Here is a 14,520-nt window from a genome sequence, read left to right on the forward strand (position 1 = left end):
CCAGCTAAGACAGGAGTTGAACTCAGGTCCTCAGAGTTATATTTGCTGAGCCATCTCCCCCAGCCTCTATTTAGCCTTTCAAAGGTCAAAGTCAGGTTTTGTGGTGCATACGTGTAATCCCAGGCCTTGGGGGAAAGCGGAAGGACTGCTGCTAATTAAAGTCATCCTGGTCTACATATTCAGTCAGCTAGGGCTTACACAGTGAGCTCTTGTCTCCAGAAAGCATACAGCAGCCGGGTGGTGGTGGCCCACACCTTTAATCAGGCAGATCTCTGAGTTTGAGGCCAGATGGAGTTCAGGGCCATGTTGAGAAACTCTGTAGTGAAAAAAACCAACTACAACAAGGGAGAAGAAAGAAAGAAAGGGAGGGAGGGAGGGATTTATAGCATAATATCATGGCGTCTTCTTTGTAGTCCACTCCTAACTTTTCAAAAATCATTTTATAAAGATAAAAGATGTAATGAGCTCTTATTAAAAACACTGACTGAAATAAATAGTAATAAACGAATGGAAAGCACCTAACCATGCAACAAGTGATATTCACAATTTTCAAAAACTCAAAAATATTTTCTGACCAATTGTAGACTCAAATACCACTCGTAATTGGTGAGGAAAGCATTGGTTTGTATGAACGCTCTTAAAAACTATACAGACCAGTAAGGCAGTGGTGGCGCAGGCCTTTAATCCTGGCACTTGGGAGGCAGAGGCAGGCGGATTTCTGTGAGTTTGAGGCCGGCCTGGTCTACAGAGCAAGTTCCAGGACAGGCTCCAAAGCTACAGAGAAACTCTGTCTCGGGGGGCATGGGGAGGAACTATCCATGCCTATAATCCTAATACTAAAGCAAGAGGATTACCTCACATTTGAGGATAACCTACAGTGTGAGACTATCTCAACATCAAAGCAAAAAAAAAAAAAAAAAAAAAAAAAAAAAAAAAAAAAAAAAAAAAAAGATCCAGTGCAGTTGTTTTGGAGACTAAGGGCAAGCAATTCGGATGCATGTCAGTATGTTGCTTCAAATGGAGGAGAGGGAAGAAATGCTTATACACCGAAAATCAAATAAAGCTCATTAAGTAAGACATCATTGAAATTCATCAAGAGGAACATTACACCTTCCCCTAGACAGTACTAAGGTTATGCACAAACAGAAAGAAAACCTCATGTAGTTTATCGATTCAACCAACCATGTGTCTACCCAGACATTTGTTTAATTATCGTCTTTTATGCATCATCAAATGCTTTTTTATTTCCTATCATTATTTTGGTTTTTTCAAAGTTCAACCAAATATGCCAGAGTTTGGGGGCTGGAGAGATGGCTCAGGGTTAGAGCACTAGTTGCTCTTCCAGAGGAACTGAACCCCATTTCAATTCCTAGCACCGACATGACAGCTCAACACCTTCTCTGTTCTCTGGGCACCAGGCCTGTATGTGGCACACAGACATACATGCAGACAAAACACCTAGCACATAAAAAAATTTAAAAGAAAGGATATACCACGCTTTGGAGAAGTAGCCACGATCCTGTCAGATTTTCTAGATATTCTTGTCATCATGAGGTGAATTATCCTTTAGTTGATACTGTCTTTGAACCATATTTCATATAGTGGTGATGCATGTTTGTAGAATAGTTTATAAAGTATTTCTACATTGTCATCTAATTTCCTAATCCTCATTGCAGTGTTATGACCCAGGTCAGTTGGATATAATTGATATTGTCATCATTTAAAGAAAAAGAAAACAGATTTTTTTGAAAATTTGCAATCAAATAGCTGATAGCTGAACAGTCTGCAAACTCAGGTCAGCTGGCCCCAGGGGTCCTGTATTTTTTCCATTTCTCCACATTGTCTCATTGTTTCACATGAAGCTACAAGCCCAGACCACTAAGAACAATACCCTGGAAAGTAGCCAGTCTAATAGCACTTAGCCGAGCAGCATTTTAAAAGAGAAACAAAAGGTGGGGGGACCCAAAAGCTGTGTCTAGTGTGCTGAAATGAACTCATCCTTAAATAATGTAATGAGGAGAAACACCCTGGAGAGGGACCAGAGAATAAAACATAAGTAGATTTAATGGACACAGCCTCAGAAGTACCCAGATGGGGTAAGGGCCCTGTAGTTGTTCAAGGCAGGTTTATTTGTTTGTTTGGTTTGGGTTTTGCCTTTTTTTCTCTTCTTGTTTTTAGAACAAAGACTTGAAAGGAACATGAATTTATGTTTAATGAGACCTAAACACCACCAGACTCTACAGAGCTTCCTTGAGCTGCAAATCAGAATGCAACCTTTTTATGAGGAAGGGGTTGCATGTTTTACATTGGTTCCTTTAGCTGCTTTCATGCATATTCAGAGATGGTAATTGAGTCAGTAAAAACATTCAAGAGCTTCCTCTGTATAATAGCGCTGTGGGGCACTGCAGAAGTGATGCCAAGGTGTGGGTGACACTGCCATTCTTACAAGGAGTCTGTAGCCTGGCAGGGAGATTTCTGTGTTTCTTCTAACATAACATATCATGAATGGCTGTTGGATTTTGAAAAAAGATTTTCCTGCATCCATTGTGAGTTTTCTTCTTTAGCATGCTGGTGTGATGTATTACATAGATCAGTTTTTAAATTCACTGAATCAGGTTTACATAATAAGTGATAAATTTCTCTTGGTTGTTGTGTATAATTATTATATTAGATTTGTTTTGCTAATATTTTTGTCTAGTTTCTTTCCATTTGTGTTGATGAGAGACACTGAGATAGTTTTCTTGTCTTATAATGTCTTTGGTTTTGGGGTTAGGGTGATATTAGTTGACCTCATAGAATGAATTAGAAAATACTCTTTTTTTTAAAAAAATCTTTTTATTTTTTTAAACTTCATTTTACATTCCAACCACAGTCGCCCCCATCTCCATCCCCCACATCTCCCTCTCAACTCACCTCCCATCCATCCACTCCTCCCAACTGGTACGAGCTTCCATGGGAAGTCAAGAAAGTCTGGCACATTAAGTTGGGGCAGGACCAAGCCCCTCCCCCCCTGCATTAAGGCTGAGCATGGCATCCCACCTTAGGGAATGGGCTCCAACAAGCTAGCTCATGAACCAGGGATGGATCCTGGTCCCACTGCAAGGGGCCCCTCAGATGGTCCAAGCTTCACCACTGTCTCCCACATATGGAGGGCCTAGTTAAGTCCGTGGAGGCTCCACAGCTGTCAGTCTAGAGTTCATGAGTTTCCCTGAGCTTGGTTCAGCTGTCTCTGTAGATTTCTCCATCATGATCTTGGCCTCCCTTGCTTTATATTCCTTTTAGCTGTCTTCGATTGGATTCCTGGAGTTCAGCTTGTTGCTTGGTTGTGTATCTCTGTATCTGGTTCCATCAGTTACTGGATGAAGGCTCTATGATGGTAGTTGGGGTATTTACCAATGTGATTATAGGGCAAGGCTAGTTCAGGCTTTTCCACTGTTGCTAGGAGTCCTAGCTGGGGTCATCCTTATGGATTTTTGGGAATTTCCCTAGCACCAGGTTTTTTTCTAACCCCATGGTGGCTCTTTCTACCAAGATCTCTCTTTCATTGCTCTCCGACTCAGTCCCTCTCCCCCGTCAACCATCCCATTCCCTCATCTCCTATCCTCTTCCCTTTTCCGCCACCCCCTCGCCCCTAGTTTACCCAGGAGATCCCATCTAGTTCCCTTTCCCAGGGTGATCCATGTGTCCCTTTTAGGGTCTTCCTTGTGACCCAGCTTCTCTGGAGCTGTGAATTGTAGTCTGGTTATCCTTTGCTTTACATCTGGTATCCACTTATGAATGAGTACATACTGGGTTTGTCTTTGTGAGTCTGGGTTACCTCACGCAGGATGTTTTTTTCTAGTTCTATCCATTTGCCTGCAAATTTCATGATCTCTTGTTTCTTACAGTTGAGTAGTACTCCATTGTGTAAATGTACCACATTTTCTTTATCCATTCTTCAGTTGAGAGGCATTTAGGTTGTTTCCAGGTTCTGGCTATTACAAATAATGCTGCTGTGAACATAGTTGAGCAAGTGTTCTTGTGGTATAATTGAGTATCCTTTGGGTATGTGCCCAGGAGTAGTATCACTGGGTCTTGAGTTAGATTAATTCCCAATTTTCTGAGAAATCGCCATGCTGATTTCCAAGTGGCTGTACAAGTTTGCACTCCCACCAGCCATGGAGGAATGTTTTCCTGACTCCAACATAAGCTGTCCTCAGTATTTTTGACCTTAGCCATTTTGACAGGTATAAGATGGTATCTCAGAGTCCACCTTTTTTGCATTTCCTTGATGATTAAGGATGTTGAACAATTCCTTAAATGTCTTTTGGCCATTTGAGATTCTTCTATTAAGAATTCTCTGTTTAGCTCTATACCCCATTTTTAAAATTGGATTGTTTTGTATTTTGATGTTAGTTTCTTGAGTTCTTTATATATTTTGGAGATCAGCCCTCTGTCAGACGTGTTGGTGAAGAGCTTTTCCCATTCTGTAGATTGTTTTGTCTTATTTATCGTGTCCTTTGACTTACGGAGGCTTTTCAGTTTCAGGAAGTCCCATTTATTGATTGTTGCTCTCAGTGTCTGTGTCTGTGTACTGGTGTTATATTTATGAAGTGGTCTCCTGTGTTAAAGTGATGGGGCCAAGCAACTATGGGCTGAAATATCTCAATAAATCTTTCTTCTTTATAAATTGATTATATTCAGATACTTTGCTATAGTAGCAGAATATTAATTAACTTGTGACCCTTTTCATTTATGTTATCAAGTTTGTGGACATAGGGGTTGTCAATAGTATTAATTTTTGTGAGTTTTTTTGTTTTTTATTTAAAGAACATTTTTCAGTAGTATTCCTTTTTATGTTTTTAATTTCTAGAGGATCTGTAGTGGTATCCCTTCTTTCATTTCTGGTATTAGAAATTTATATCTTCTCTTCCTTCTTAATTAGCCTGGCTGGAGACCTTTTTTTTTTATTTTATTTATTTATTTTGGTTTTTTGAGACAGGGTTTCTCTGTAGCCCTGGTTGTCCTGGGACTCTGTACACCAGGCTGGCCTTGAACTCACAGAGATCCTCTGAAAGTGTGTGCCACCCTTGCCTGTCCTGGAGACCCTTTAAAAATGTAATCGTGTTTTGTATACAAGTGTGTGTGTGTGTGTGTGTGTGTGTGTGTGTGCATACTATGACACATATGATCTCAGACTTACTATGTACTTCAGAAGTCAGAGGACAGCTGTTAGGATTCAGTTGTCTCACAGTCCCAGGGGTTGAATTCTGGTTGTCAGATCTGTGTGCAAGTGTCTACCCACTGAGTCATCTCTGACCATCTATGACAAATCTTTTGATTGGTGCATTTATACAACCAGATTTGATTATTAATGTTATTTCTATCACTTACAATGAATAAACTTGTAGAGAGAGTACAGATTTCTCTGTTGGTTAGATCTTACAATCAGCACTCTAAATATTCTATCTCTCTTTCCCATCTGTATGATTTTTCAGGAGAAGTTGGATATAATACTTGCTTTGCTTTTCTGTAAGATGTTTCCTCTCCTTGTCTGTGGCTTCTTTTACATTTTTTCTTTTTTGTTTTTAAACTTTATTCATTACTCTTTGTATGTGTGCATGCAGTGTATGTGAGTCCAGGGCACGCACACATGATGCACATGTGGAGGACTGGACAATTCTCAGAAGTTGGTTTTTTACTTCACTTATGGGCTCCAAGGATTAAACTCAGTTCTTTTACCTGGAGCTATCTCACCCTCTCTTTGCTTTGTTTATTTTCTATTTATTTATTTATTTATTTATTTATTTATTTATTTATTTATACTTTGTTTATTTTCAGACAGAATATCTTGTAGCCCAGACTGATCTCAAACTGACTATGTTCTTCAGATTGGCCTTGAACTCCGGATCCTTACACCTCTGCCCCTCAGCAATACCATGCTTGGCTTGCTTTTTTTCTTTATCTTTGAATTTCTGTAGTTTGAATATGACATGTATACACACACACACACACACACACACACACACACACACACTGCTGCTGCTATTGCTCCTCTTTTATGTGACTTGGTGTTCTCTGAATGTCCTGGACTTGTGGACTTAATATCTGATATTAATTAGAAGAAATTCTGTCATTTTAGAGCAAATCTTTTTCCTTTTAAGTAATTCCTTCTTGTGTTTTAATTTTTTTCTTTGTTTTTCTCAGGTTTCTGCTAAGAAATTCTCACGCTTAGAAGAGTCTTTGCTCAGCCATATCTTCTCTTAATAAGTCTGTCAGAGACAGATTTTATTTCTGATACAGTTATTTGTGATTTCTAGCATTTCTTTTGTTTTTGATCTTATTTTACTTTTTACATTTTTTGTATAGTCTATTTTGATCATGTCTTTTCCCTTTACCAGCTCCTCCTTGATTCCCCCACCTCTCAACTTCTTTCTCTTAAACAAACAAACAAACAAAAAACCAAAACAACCCCCCCCAACACACACACAAAATCACATGGAGTCTACTTTGTACACTTCTGAGCATGAGTCCTGCCCTAGAGTGTGATTGCAATACCCAGTGTCACTTCATTGAAGAACACCGATTTTCACTCTTTTAGCAGGTGTCAACTGCAAGTAGCTTTCTGGTTAGGAGTGGTACCCACTTCCTCTTCCCATGCTGGGATTCTGACTGGGTTGAACCTGTGCAGGTCTTGTACACGCTCTCAGTCTCTGTGAGTTCCTGTGTAGCGGCCCTGTGTGTCTGGAGAACACTGTTGGCCTGGAGTCACCACCTCTGGCTCACTTTCGTTCCCACGGCCTCTTCTGTGTAGATCCCTGAGCCTTGGGGCAGGGATGATAAAGGTGTCCCCTTCCAGGCTCCAAAGTCTCTGTCTCTCTGCACATTGTCCAGTAGTGAGTCTCCGTGTTAATCACCATCTACTGCAAGAGGCTTCTCTGAGGAGGGTTTGGTGATACACTGATACGGGTCTCCACTGAGTGTAGCCTTTTGGGTCTTTCTTCAGTTTTAGGGGTTCTTTTTGGGCTGTGTGTGTATGCACACGTGGGTATACACAAGTATGTACGCGTATGGAAGCTTAGAGGTCAACCTTGAGTGTCATTCCTCGGGTGCCAGTCACCTTGTTTGTTTGTTTGTTTATTTTGAGACAGCATCTCACTCTGTAGTCCCGAAACCCATTATGTAGACACTTAACTTGAACTTACAGAGATTCACCTGCCTCTGCCTCTTGAGTGCTGTGATTAAAGATGTACAGCACAACCCCAGTTTGGTTTTTGTTTGTTTTGTTTTAATATTTATTTATATATTATATGTATATAGATGCTTTGTCTGAGTGTACTGCACACCAGTAAAAGGGCATTGGATTCCATAATAGACAGTTGTGAGCTGTCATGTAAGTGCTGGAATTAAATTCAATACCTCAGGAAAGGCAGCCAGTGTCCTTCTAGCCCCGCCTTATTTTTTGAGGTAGTATGCCTCACTGGTCTGGAATTCACCTTGTAGGCTAGACTGACTCGCTGGCAAGCTTTATCTGCCTGTTTCTGCCTCCAGCACTGGAGTTACAAGTGTGTGTCACCACACCTGGCTTCTTCACATGTCTTCTGGGAATTGAACTCAAGTCCTCATACTTGTATGGCAAGCATTTTACTGACTGAGACATCTTTCTAGTACATTCTCTGAATTACTTTCTTTTTTCTTGCCTTGCCTATCTGTTCTTATACTTTGTTTTGCCTATTATAGGTCTTATATTAATCATAGAAGTTTTATATTACTGGTCTGAAAATTCCAGTATTTCTGCCACATTTAGTCTGGTTTTTTTTGTGATTGCTCTATCTCTTTAAATTGTGTTTGGTTTGGTTTTTACCTTTTAGTATGCCTTGTAGTCTTTTCTTGGTAGCAGGATATGATGTACTAGTTAAAAGAAAGAATAAAAATAGACCTTTAGTAATATGATAAAGTTGGTAGGGAAGGGAAACATTCTGTTGTGCTGTGATGAAGTCACAATCTGAACATGCCTTTTCCTCTGACCGCTTAACTTTACAAGTGCTAGTTAGTATTTTTTCCTCTGTTTCCAGGGGACAAAATGGGTAAAGGGGTTTAGAGTTGGGTATTTGCTTTGCCTCAGGCAGTTAGGCTCTGATATAACTCTAGCAGGCTGTGTTTTAGTAAACGAATTTCTCCCAGGGACAGACCTTGTTAAGAACTGGCTTATTTCAAAATTGTTCTTTTATCCCTTTCCCTGACAGAAGCTCTATGGGAATTTTCTATGATACTGACTGTAACTCTTACAGTTTGAGCTCTTGGAGGTAAAACTCCTCTAAGAGTATGGAGCTGTCCTTTGATGTGGAGTTTTTGACTCTTCAGAGGTATTCACACTAATCCTCTAGCAATTCATCATTACAGCCCAAATTTCCCTGCTCCAGCACTTACCCCTTGCAGTGTTTTCTGCTTATGAGTTTCTGTTCATGTAATTTGTGATTGTCTATATTCACCTGACTTTCTCCAAGTTTGGGAGCAGTCATTCTGCTTGTGATCTCACTTCTTTTTATGACTCTAAAAAGAGTTGTTGAATTTTCATCCTGATTAGCATTTTAATCTGCTGTAGGTCCAGCTTCTCATATGATGTTTAGCTTCCTATGTGCTGGGAACTGGCTCTCTACAGTCTTTCTAGGTATGGGTAGCCCTGACTAGCCTGGATTCTGCTGTATAAACCAGGCCAGTCTGGAACTTGCAGTAGTCCTTACTTGTCTCTGTTTCTGAGTGCTGGAATTACAGATTGTGTACCACTATGTCAGGACATAGTTCCTCCCATATGCTCTTTATTCTTTGATTCTCTATGTACACAATTTATAGATTGTAAATTCATCACTGTCGACTAGTAAGACACACGTCTCTCCCTGAGTTTCTCCTGTTGTCTTCTTAAGGTCATAGAGCATCAGAGTAAGTGACAGATTTAAAATTTTTAAGTGTGCTGTTAAAGTTGAAGCTATGGTTTTGATGTCTCATTTTAATTATACTATTAAAATATATTTGTTAACACTTTTTGGGATTTAAGGTAACCCACTGGAACTAATGGGATAGGGGGCATGGAATTTCTACAAGGATGCTGCTGTCTTGTAGATTTTGGAGGTGCCAATTCTAGCTGTGTCTTCCAGGTTAGGATAGAGAGTCAGTGGAGAATCTTTATAATTAATTCATGTTAGATCAGGAGCTCACACATTGCTAATAGGTTAGATGGATGGACTTTACTTGATCATGGTGTTTATCTTAGAATAAAAATGTATAGACTGGAGTAGTTGTCTAGCATGTGCAAGACCCTGTGTTTAATCTCCTGGGTGGGTCAGTGGAGGGTGGGGAGAATATGTTTATGGGGCAGAGATAGTCAATTTTGAAAGGATGCTATGTAAAAATTCGAGGTGTGGAATTGAGCTAGTGAGCTGATAATTATTGTTCAGTCATGAACAATTAATCTATGCATGACTTTGCGCTAGGACTCTCTAGAGAAACAGAGCCAGTAAAGAGAATAAGTCTATCAGCAGATTGTAGACATGGAGCTTCATAATTTGTGAGCCAAGGGCTTACTAAAATCTCATGATGTTAGTGTATTGTGTGAAGGGCAAGATGGTTTATTGAGCTCAATGGAAGTGCTAATTTTTTAAAGTGTTCTCACAGACAGATCAAGAAACAATCTTTAATCAGATGCCTCAGCATCCATTGGTTCAGGCAAATTTCCATGTAAAATTACCACCCCCAGGGTGTTATATGTATTAGTGGTTTCTGACTCTGTGTTATACATATGTTAATTTATTTAAATGGTCTAGGGTTGTTTTACTATAGACATGAGAATTAAACATGCTATTTCTTTTAATACTGTTCTCAAATCAGTGGCTGAACTAGGGATTTTGTTGTCTGTATGTATTTGATACACCTGTTATAAACCACATTTTCCAATATTTGTTAGACTCTTCTGTCTTTGCTCAGTATGTGCTAGTTGGAGGCAACCACCTTGTTCTCCATGGCTCTTGACTGAGAATCTGATGGTTGTGAATGCTGCCAGATTGATAACTTGGAAATTGAAGCCCTGTGAGACTCTGGGCAGCAACAATGTCAGCTTTCCAGATCCTAGTCCCTTCATGTATTCTAACCTTGATCTATAGGAATAAATCTCTTCTCAGAGATTAGCTCATTTTTCCCTGGTACTGTGATTAAAACTGGTGATATCAAAAAAGGTGTCTTTTAGGACTAAATTTAGCCTTTTCAGAAAATTGAACAATAAGGTTACCTTTTTGTTTTTTCTGTTTTGTTGGTCTGGCTTGAATTTAAGACTAAGAATTCTGATCTCTAAATATCTTACCTGTTCTGAAAATACCGCGATTATACTTTCTTAGTTTGTTTTTATTTGTTCCAGCTGTCAATCTTGTACAAAATGAAATTTGTACAAGATGAAATCCACTGGTTGGTTTAATGGTCCAAAATCATACTGTCTTTCTGTCCTACATAGTTCATATAAATTACCAGCAGAGCCATCTTCTTCAGGTCCTTTTTGCTAAATAACAATTTACTAAATAATAGCTCGCATCTATTGAGCATCTTGTATAAAGTCTCTGTGAGGCACTTTCATGTAAAGTTCCTTTCACCAGGTAAAACTCTTCATTGTTAAGAATACACCACAGACTGAGGTTTCCATACATAGTGTATAAGCTGTTTTACCTTTGAGGGCTTGGCCTTGAAAGTTACATGGTTTCCCTGCATTAAGGTCTGTCAGTTGAGGTCATCACAAAGGCCTGTCCAGGTGTAGAGGAAGGAGACAGATTGCAGCTCTCTTGGAAGACTGCCACAGTCACATTAAGAAATCATATGGGCTGGTGTATGGTGCACACACCTGTAATCTGAGTGCTTGAAAGACAAGCTTCATGGCCAGTGGTGGGCTGCTTAACAAGTTCTAGGCCGCCTTAGACAATATAGCAGCACTGTTTGAAAACGTACTCACATGGCGGGAGGGAGGGGTGTTTTTGCAGACAGCAAAACCCTTGACCAGAGATCTTCATTCTATCTTCTCTTTGGTGCCTAGAAATGGAGTTTTTAGACTTTTTCTTTCTAAGTACATAATTTTTGCATTAGATAATGTGACATCTATAATGTCAGGAGATTTCTTCTGACACCTCACTTTATATTTAAATTGGTGTTTGGTAAATGATCTCTAAATATCTTACCTGTTCTGAAAATACTGCGATTATACTTTCTTAGTTTGTTTTTATTTGTTCCAGCTGTCAATCGTGTACAAGATGAAATTAGGCCCCTAAAAAGCTCACAGGTTTGGAGAGAGAGTTCAGCAGTTAAGAGTGCTTGCTGCCTTTCCCAGAGGACCCCAGTTCAACCTCCGGAAATGAAACTCCAGCACCAGGGAATCTGCCTTCTTCTGGCCTTGGTGGTTCTAGCTCTCTATATGCGTATCATATACATGCATACTTTTTTTTTTTAAAGATTTATTTATTTATTATGTAGACAGTGTTCTGCCTGCATGTATGCCTGCAGGCCAGAAGAGGGCACCAGATTTTATTACAGATGGTTGTGAGCCACCATGTGGTTGCAGGGAATTGAACTCAGGACCTCTGGAAGAGCAGTCAGTGCTCTTAACCTCTGAGCCATTTCTCCAGCCCCATACATGCATACTTAAAGTAGAATAAATCTTTAAGAAAATTTAAAATTAACATCCCTAAGAAGTTATAGAGGCATGTAAGTTGGACTACTCTAACTCCTTGGGTATTGTTATATTCTTTAAGAGAAAGGAAGTCACATTTGAGGAAGTTTTTCTTTAACATACTACCATAACAGTGAAGTTTAATTTATTGTACTAATGGATGCACTGTTTTTAGGCAGAAGGGACATCTGGGATATGGAGACACTTCATCTGGAGGGAAAGCAGTTGTTTGGCAATAAAAACTTCAGTGGAAAACTTCTTTTTTTAAATTTAGTTTTATTTTATGTTCATTGGTCTTTGTGCCTGTATGTACGTCTGTGTGAGGGTGCCAGATCCTCTGGAACTGGAGTTATAGACAGGTGTGAGTTACCATGTGGATGCTGGGAATTGAACCCCAGAGCTGAGCTTTCTCTTGCTGGGGGTTCTGAATTGATCTAGCACTCACATGGTGGCTCACAACCTTCTGTTATGGGACCTGGTGCTCTCTGCAGCAGGAAACCTTTAAATCAGTTTAATTAGTTTCTGTGCAGTCAAGCTGGTGGTGTATACCTTTAATCCTAGCACTCTGGAGAAAGAGGCAGGTGGATCTCTGAGTTCAAGGTCAGTTCAAGGTCTGAATTTCAGACTGGCTGGAGCTACATAGTGAGACCTGTTGGAGGGAGGCCACTTGTTCATCCCAGCCGCCCAGCTAGCTTAGTCCCGAAATAACCACACAGAAACTGTATTAATTTAATCACTGCTTGGCCCATTAGCTCTAGTTTCTTATTGGCTAACTCTTATATTAATTTAACCCATTTTCATTAATCTATGTATCACCATGTGGCAGTGGCTTACTGGGTAAAATTCCCAGCATCTGTCTCTGGCGGATCCATGGCATCCCTCTGACTGCTTTCTTCCTCCTAGAATTTAGTTCTGTCTTCTCCGCCTACCTAAGTTCTTCCCTATCAGGCCAAAGCAGTTTCTTTATTCATTAACCAATACAAACAACACACAGAGGGGCTCCCACATCAGAGAACTAGTCTTGGGGAAAAAAATTCTGCGTGTACACAATGGGGAAAATCATATTTGAGGACATTCTTGTGAGGTAGCAGTTTTCTTAACTTTGGAGTTCTGAAGGGCCTGTTGTTGAATAAAGTATCTTTATGACTCCACCATTAAAGTCATTGGAAAGGAGCTGCCTGCTGTTGTTTTGTTATGTGTAATCTCCCAAAATGAGTATGCAAAGAAGTTCTTTACTTTTCTCTGACACTTAAATTTTTGACTTCTTCAATAAAATGTTTGGTTGCCTTCCATGCTAAGCAGGTCTTTGAATCTGAAGATGTAATTTTAATTTGTTGTTGAGACCTGCTACTTTTATTTGTCTGGCTATAGTAGATTTATATAATGAAAATTAGAGCTTATTGTTTTAGCAAGTGTAATAAGCACTCTGGTTTTTTGTAGGATCAAAGAGGACATTCTGGTTCAGAAGACTGGCTAGTGGCACAGCAGGCATCATGAGCAAGCACAGAGAAGGCTGCTCTTTATCATGTTCGTAAGGAGAAAGGTATGGAAACCATTGTCTTCTCTCTATGATACTAAACTAGAGAAGGACAACATCTCTGACTGCAAGGTTGATGGACACATGCTGAGTGCTTCATTACTAGTGTCTCATATTCAATCAACAGTACAGCTTTTCAAACGATTTTACTTTAATTCAGAGTAAGACATTCATTAGTTTGAAACAATCTGTGTAGCCCGTGCTAGTCTGGAATTCACTATGTAATTCAAGCTTGTGTCAAACTTGTGAGCCTCCTACTTCTTTTTCCTTAGCACTGGAATTAGAGGCTTCATCCAGAAGAAGGTGTTGTATTCCCTGGAGCAGGCAATCGGGAGCCACCTGACATGTGTGCTAGGAACCGGGAGTCCTCTGTAAAGGCAGTATGCACTCTTAGCTGCTGAACCATCTCTAACTCTGGTTTTTTTTTTTTTTGGAGGGGGCGGTGGTTAATAACTAATAAAGTATGTTAGAACACTAATTTCTCTACTAGTGCTGGCTCCTTCCTTTTAGAAACAACTTCCTGTTAACCTGATCATAGAAAGCTAGTTTTAGCATAAAAAAGAACATGGATTGAACAATGGCATTAGGAAAGAATAGTGGCATATCTGTCTCTGTGTCTTAGTCATTATGCAAGAGCAAAATTCAATTAGAAAATTTTGGGGGTACAGAATCAAAAATATAGATATAATTGCATTATTTTATTTTATATTTGTAGATTAGTTGTGAGAGCAGTAATTTCAAGTAGACAGAAAAGTATTATAATCTTATAGAGTCTTTGAGTTTTCCTAACTGGAAGTTATAGTTTTTTTTCTGCCCCCAAATTACTTAAAATTATTTAAGATCTATAGAATGGCGGGAGGTCATGGTGGTGAGGCTGGTTTCAGAATTGGATCATGCCCCTTCACCAGTAGAATGCTGTATTTTTTGAGTTCTGTTTTTTTTTTTTCCACATGAATTGTGAGGAAAGTCATGGATGTTCAATATGAAATTGAGCTCTTTCTTTTCAGTTGAGGATGGCGCAGAGGCACTTGGTAATAATTTTTCTTGACCAGAATGTCTGCATCCGAAGTTGGCAAGCTATTTCTTGTCCTTCTGCACTTCATGTGGCAAGATCCTATCCTTCAGGTACCGCCTCTGTAGGAAGTTTCTACAATTGTAGCGCAGGGTGTCCCAGTCCACCAGACTCCATTCGTGCTTCTCTGAAGGAGCTACAGCTGAAGTATGAGTGTCCCCCCCTCCCCCCGTTCTTCCTGCAGCTCAGTGTGGCTGTGAATCAGCTCACAGAAGGAATGCAAGCAGAGAT

At 39.7% G+C, this 14,520-nt stretch overlaps 1 protein-coding gene across 4 annotated transcripts in view; it reads left to right on the forward strand.

The window, feature by feature from the left end:
* Positions 1-14,520, forward strand: part of Zfyve9 (zinc finger FYVE-type containing 9) — a 119,698-nt gene that overhangs the window by 24,157 nt on the left and 81,021 nt on the right. For 2 of the 4 annotated variants that reach the window (XM_050136108.1, XM_050136105.1), the window contains exon 2: positions 13,121-13,223. The exons of 1 other annotated variant lie outside the window; for it this stretch is intronic. The gene's annotated coding sequence lies outside the window, so the exon portion shown is untranslated. Of the gene's footprint in view, positions 1-13,120; positions 13,224-14,224; positions 14,343-14,520 lie in introns of all 4 variants that reach the window. One more of the 4 variants, XM_050136106.1, reaches the window with a different exon arrangement.

This window comes from Alexandromys fortis, unplaced genomic scaffold (assembly GCF_014885135.2).
Source record: "Alexandromys fortis isolate MF-2015 unplaced genomic scaffold, M_Fortis_MF-2015_v1.1 scaffold_13, whole genome shotgun sequence".
Taxonomy (NCBI): domain Eukaryota; kingdom Metazoa; phylum Chordata; class Mammalia; order Rodentia; family Cricetidae; genus Alexandromys; species Alexandromys fortis.